Genomic DNA, 6,748 nt, shown 5'->3' with positions numbered 1-6,748 from the left:
TGTGCAAGGCTACTGCGATGGGCCAGTGCCCAAGGCTTGTGAGCAAGGCTTGTATGCATGGCTTGTGTGCAAGGCTAGCGTCCAAGGCTTGTGCGCATGGCTTGTGCGCAAGGCTTGTGTCCAAGGCTTTTGTGCAAGGCTCGTGCGCAAGGCTAGTGTGCAAGGCTTGTGCGCATTGGCAGGTAGCCCACCAGCATGCACGATCCAAATGCCACTCACGCGACAACACGGTGCCAAGCCGGGCATGGTGTGCACTCAAAACCAATCAACGGACAGAGGTCATGCGTCATGGGGGGGATCTAGCAAGGCCATGGGGAAGGTCATGGAGGACCTTGGAAGCAAGCGCAAGACGAGAGCGAATCGAACAAGGGGCCAGGACGGGGCCTTGTGCCCATGGTCTTCGCAAGACAGCGTCCAAGGCACCCGAAAGCCCAAGGGAACCCAAACCCGGCCGACACTTGCAATCGCACATGCTCTCTGCAACACACCATCAATGCCGCCCAACGGGGCCAGCACGAGCAGTCCTCCGCGGTCCCCTGGCCCTGCGCACGTTTGTCTTCGAAACCGAGCATCAATGCCACAGAAAGTGCCGGGGCGCCAGCTGGAGCCATCATCCGCGTTGCCATGGCTCGCTTGGCCTTGGCTTGCCAGGCCCCGACACGAGCAATCGCGCATTTTCTTTGCAACCGACCATCAATGCCGCCCAACGGGGCCAGCACGAGCAGTCATCCGCGGTCCCCTGGCCCTGCGCACGTTTGTCTTTGAAACCGAGCATCAATGCCACAGAAAGTGCCGGGGCGCCAGCTGGAGCCATCATCCGACGTGCCATGGCTCTGGTCCCATGGTCTTCCCAAGACAGCGTCCAAGGCCCCCGGAAGGCCAAGGGAGCCCAACCCAGCAATGCCCTGCTATGGCAAGCCAAGGCCAAGCATTCCGGTGCCTATCCGGGCAAAAATGCAATTCCTCTCTATATGCCTAGCCTTGGCAACCGTGGTCCATTCCCCACCATATGCCATGGCCTTGTGCCCATGGTCTTCCCAAGACAGTGTCCAAGGCGCCCGGAAGGCCAAGGGAGCCCAACCCAGCAATGCCCTGCTTTGGCAAGCCAAGGCCAAGCATTCCGGTGCCTAACCTTGGCAACCGTGGTCCTTTCCTCACCATATGCCATGGCCTTGTGCCCATGGTCTTCGCAAGACATCGTCCAAGGCGCCCAAAAGGCCAAGGGAGCCCAACCCAGCAATGCCTTGCTAGGACAAGCCAAGGCCAAGCATTCCGGTGCCTATCCGGGCAAAAACGCCCAAAGCATGCCCATTCCTTAGCCTATCCAGGCAAAAACGCCCAAAATCTGCACATTCTAGTGCCTATCCGGGCAAAAACGCCCACCAGCATGCCACCCTCCTATAGGGTTTGCGCAACCAACCAGCCTAACCACCAGTGGCAACCAAAGGTGCTGTTAGCGACGACTTCTGAAGACGCAACGAGACGCGACGTGTTTGCGCCCAGACGCGACGAGACGATGCGGGATCTGCGCCCAAGAATGCCTAGACCCGTCGACTTGATGCGGGATCAGCTCGCCCAAGCATGCCTAGTGTGCAAGGCCTGTGTGCAAGGCTAGTGTCCAAGGCTAGTGTGCAAGGCTCATGTGGAACGCTAGTGCGCAAGGCTAGTGCCCAAGGCTTGTGTGCCAGGCCCGTGTGCAAGGCTAGTGTCCAGGGCTTGTGTGCATTGCTTGAGTGCAAGGCTTGTGTGCATTGCTCGAGTGCATGGCTTGTGTGCAAGGGTTGTGCGCAAGGCTAGTGTGCGGGGCTTGTGCGCATGGCTAATGTGCACGGCTTGTGTGCATGGCTACCGTGCAAGGCTAGTTTGCATGGCTAGGGTGCAAGGCTCGCATGCGAGGCTAGTGTGCAAGGCTGCGTGCAAGGGAAGCGTGCAGGGCGAGTGTGCGAGGCCACTGTGCACGGCGCCAGCACTAGCGAGCCATCATCCGCGTTGCCATGGCTCGCTTGGCCTTGGCTTGCCAGGCCCCGACACGAGCAATCGCGCATTTTCTTTGCAACCGACCATCAATGCCGCCCAACGGGGCCAGCACGAGCAGTCATCCGCGGTCCCCTGGCCCTGCGCACGTTTGTCTTTGAAACCGAGCATCAATGCCACAGAAAGTGCCGGGGCGCCAGCTGGAGCCATCATCCGACGTGCCATGGCTCTGGTCCCATGGTCTTCGCAACCGAGCATTCGTGACACCCGCGGGGCCAGGACACCAACCCTTCCGACACGAGCATTCGCGCATGTTCTTTGGCCACACAACGGCGCCAGCACGAGCAAAATCATCCGCGGTGCGGTGGCCTTGCACGGCCTTTTGTCTTTGGAACCAACCATCAGTGCCACGGGAAGTGCCGGAGTCCCGGCATCCGCGGTGCCAAGTCATTGCGCCCTTGGTCTCTGCAGCGGGGCATGCCGGGCACTCCCAACCATTGCAAGCAAGCAAGCAAGCAAGAAAGAAAGTAAGTAAGTAAGTAAGTATTACATATAGGGGCGGGACATGCGGGGAGATCTGCGAAACGTGCATTACGGGGCACACGCGTACCTACCGGGGCATACCGACCCCTATTGGGGCACACGTGTGCATATCGGGGCATACCGGGCCTATCGGGGCACACGCGTACATACCGGGGCATACCGAGCCCTACTGGGGCACACGTGCGCATATCGGGGCGTACCAAGCCTATCGGGGCATACGCATGTATCCCAAGGCATACCGAGTCTATCCGGGCATACGCGTTCATACCGGGGCGTAACGGGCCTATCGGGGCATACTTGGGCATATCCGGGCAAAAAATGCCCAAAACTTGCGCAACCTTGGCAACCGTGGTCCATTCCTCTCTATATGCCTAGCCTTGCCAACCGTGGTCCATTCCTCACTATATGCCATGGCCTTGTGCCCATGGTCTTCCCAAGACAGCGTCCAAGGCCCCCGGAAGGCCAAGGGAGCCCAACCCAGCAATGCCCTGCTATGGCAAGCCAAGGCCAAGCATTCCGGTGCCTATCCGGGCAAAAATGCAATTCCTCTCTATATGCCTAGCCTTGGCAACCGTGGTCCATTCCCCACCATATGCCATGGCCTTGTGCCCATGGTCTTCCCAAGACAGTGTCCAAGGCGCCCGGAAGGCCAAGGGAGCCCAACCCAGCAATGCCCTGCTTTGGCAAGCCAAGGCCAAGCATTCCGGTGCCTAACCTTGGCAACCGTGGTCCTTTCCTCACCATATGCCATGGCCTTGTGCCCATGGTCTTCGCAAGACATCGTCCAAGGCGCCCAAAAGGCCAAGGGAGCCCAACCCAGCAATGCCTTGCTAGGACAAGCCAAGGCCAAGCATTCCGGTGCCTATCCGGGCAAAAACGCCCAAAGCATGCCCATTCCTTAGCCTATCCAGGCAAAAACGCCCAAAATCTGCACATTCTAGTGCCTATCCGGGCAAAAACGCCCACCAGCATGCCACCCTCCTATAGGGTTTGCGCAACCAACCAGCCTAACCACCAGTGGCAACCAAAGGTGCTGTTAGCGACGACTTCTGAAGACGCAACGAGACGCGACGTGTTTGCGCCCAGACGCGACGAGACGATGCGGGATCTGCGCCCAAGAATGCCTAGACCCGTCGACTTGATGCGGGATCAGCTCGCCCAAGCATGCCTAGTGTGCAAGGCCTGTGTGCAAGGCTAGTGTCCAAGGCTAGTGTGCAAGGCTCATGTGGAACGCTAGTGCGCAAGGCTAGTGCCCAAGGCTTGTGTGCCAGGCCCGTGTGCAAGGCTAGTGTCCAGGGCTTGTGTGCATTGCTTGAGTGCAAGGCTTGTGTGCATTGCTCGAGTGCATGGCTTGTGTGCAAGGGTTGTGCGCAAGGCTAGTGTGCGGGGCTTGTGCGCATGGCTAATGTGCACGGCTTGTGTGCATGGCTACCGTGCAAGGCTAGTTTGCATGGCTAGGGTGCAAGGCTCGCATGCGAGGCTAGTGTGCAAGGCTGCGTGCAAGGGAAGCGTGCAGGGCGAGTGTGCGAGGCCACTGTGCACGGCGCCAGCACTAGCGAGCCATCATCCGCGTTGCCATGGCTCGCTTGGCCTTGGCTTGCCAGGCCCCGACACGAGCAATCGCGCATTTTCTTTGCAACCGACCATCAATGCCGCCCAACGGGGCCAGCACGAGCAGTCATCCGCGGTCCCCTGGCCCTGCGCACGTTTGTCTTTGAAACCGAGCATCAATGCCACAGAAAGTGCCGGGGCGCCAGCTGGAGCCATCATCCGACGTGCCATGGCTCTGGTCCCATGGTCTTCGCAACCGAGCATTCGTGACACCCGCGGGGCCAGGACACCAACCCTTCCGACACGAGCATTCGCGCATGTTCTTTGGCCACACAACGGCGCCAGCACGAGCAAAATCATCCGCGGTGCGGTGGCCTTGCACGGCCTTTTGTCTTTGGAACCAACCATCAGTGCCACGGGAAGTGCCGGAGTCCCGGCATCCGCGGTGCCAAGACATTGCGCCCTTGGTCTCTGCAGCGGGGCATGCCGGACACTCCCAACCATTGCAAGCAAGCAAGCAAGCAAGAAAGAAAGTAAGTAAGTAAGTAAGTATTACATATAGGGGCGGGACATGCGGGGAGATCTGCGAAACGTGCATTACGGGGCACACGCGTACCTACCGGGGCATACCGACCCCTATTGGGGCACACGTGTGCATATCGGGGCATACCGGGCCTATCGGGGCACACGCGTACATACCGGGGCATACCGAGCCCTACTGGGGCACACGTGCGCATATCGGGGCGTACCAAGCCTATCGGGGCATACGCATGTATCCCAAGGCATACCGAGTCTATCCGGGCATACGCGTTCATACCGGGGCGTAACGGGCCTATCGGGGCATACTTGGGCATATCCGGGCAAAAAATGCCCAAAACTTGCGCAACCTTGGCAACCGTGGTCCATTCCTCTCTATATGCCTAGCCTTGCCAACCGTGGTCCATTCCTCACTATATGCCATGGCCTTGTGCCCATGGTCTTCCCAAGACAGCGTCCAAGGCCCCCGGAAGGCCAAGGGAGCCCAACCCAGCAATGCCCTGCTATGGCAAGCCAAGGCCAAGCATTCCGGTGCCTATCCGGGCAAAAATGCAATTCCTCTCTATATGCCTAGCCTTGGCAACCGTGGTCCATTCCCCACCATATGCCATGGCCTTGTGCCCATGGTCTTCCCAAGACAGTGTCCAAGGCGCCCGGAAGGCCAAGGGAGCCCAACCCAGCAATGCCCTGCTTTGGCAAGCCAAGGCCAAGCATTCCGGTGCCTAACCTTGGCAACCGTGGTCCTTTCCTCACCATATGCCATGGCCTTGTGCCCATGGTCTTCGCAAGACATCGTCCAAGGCGCCCAAAAGGCCAAGGGAGCCCAACCCAGCAATGCCTTGCTAGGACAAGCCAAGGCCAAGCATTCCGGTGCCTATCCGGGCAAAAACGCCCAAAGCATGCCCATTCCTTAGCCTATCCAGGCAAAAACGCCCAAAATCTGCACATTCTAGTGCCTATCCGGGCAAAAACGCCCACCAGCATGCCACCCTCCTATAGGGTTTGCACAACCAACCAGCCTAACCACCAGTGGCAACCAAAGGTGCTGTTAGCGACGACTTCTGAAGACGCAACGAGACGCGACGTGTTTGCGCCCAGACGCGACGAGACGATGCGGGATCTGCGCCCAAGAATGCCTAGACCCGTCGACTTGATGCGGGATCAGCTCGCCCAAGCATGCCTAGTGTGCAAGGCCTGTGTGCAAGGCTAGTGTCCAAGGCTAGTGTGCAAGGCTCATGTGGAACGCTAGTGCGCAAGGCTAGTGCCCAAGGCTTGTGTGCCAGGCCCGTGTGCAAGGCTAGTGTCCAGGGCTTGTGTGCATTGCTTGAGTGCAAGGCTTGTGTGCATTGCTCGAGTGCATGGCTTGTGTGCAAGGGTTGTGCGCAAGGCTAGTGTGCGGGGCTTGTGCGCATGGCTAATGTGCACGGCTTGTGTGCATGGCTACCGTGCAAGGCTAGTTTGCATGGCTAGGGTGCAAGGCTCGCATGCGAGGCTAGTGTGCAAGGCTGCGTGCAAGGGAAGCGTGCAGGGCGAGTGTGCGAGGCCACTGTGCACGGCGCCAGCACTAGCGAGCCATCATCCGCGTTGCCATGGCTCGCTTGGCCTTGGCTTGCCAGGCCCCGACACGAGCAATCGCGCATTTTCTTTGCAACCGACCATCAATGCCGCCCAACGGGGCCAGCACGAGCAGTCATCCGCGGTCCCCTGGCCCTGCGCACGTTTGTCTTTGAAACCGAGCATCAATGCCACAGAAAGTGCCGGGGCGCCAGCTGGAGCCATCATCCGACGTGCCATGGCTCGCTTGGCCTTGGCTTGCCGGGCCCCGACACGAGCAATCGCGCATTTTCTTTGCAACCGACCATCAATGCCGCCCAACGGGGCCAGCACGAGCAGTCATCCGCGGTCCCCTGGCCCTGCGCACGTTTGTCTTTGAAACCGAGCATCAATGCCACAGAAAGTGCCGGGGCGCCAGCTGGAGCCATCATCCGACGTGCCATGGCTCTGGTCCCATGGTCTTCGCAACCGAGCATTCGTGACACCCGCGGGGCCAGGACACCAACCCTTCCGACACGAGCATTCGCGCATGTTCTTTGGCCACACAACGGCGCCAGCACGAGCAAAATCATCCGCGGTGCGGTGGCCT

This window comes from Tasmannia lanceolata, unplaced genomic scaffold (genome assembly GCF_043159265.1).
Source record: "Tasmannia lanceolata isolate RefF3 unplaced genomic scaffold, GAP_Taslan_0.1 ptg000038l, whole genome shotgun sequence".
In the NCBI taxonomy this organism is placed as follows: Eukaryota; Viridiplantae; Streptophyta; class Magnoliopsida; order Canellales; family Winteraceae; genus Tasmannia; species Tasmannia lanceolata.
This window is presented reverse-complemented; position numbering follows the sequence as displayed.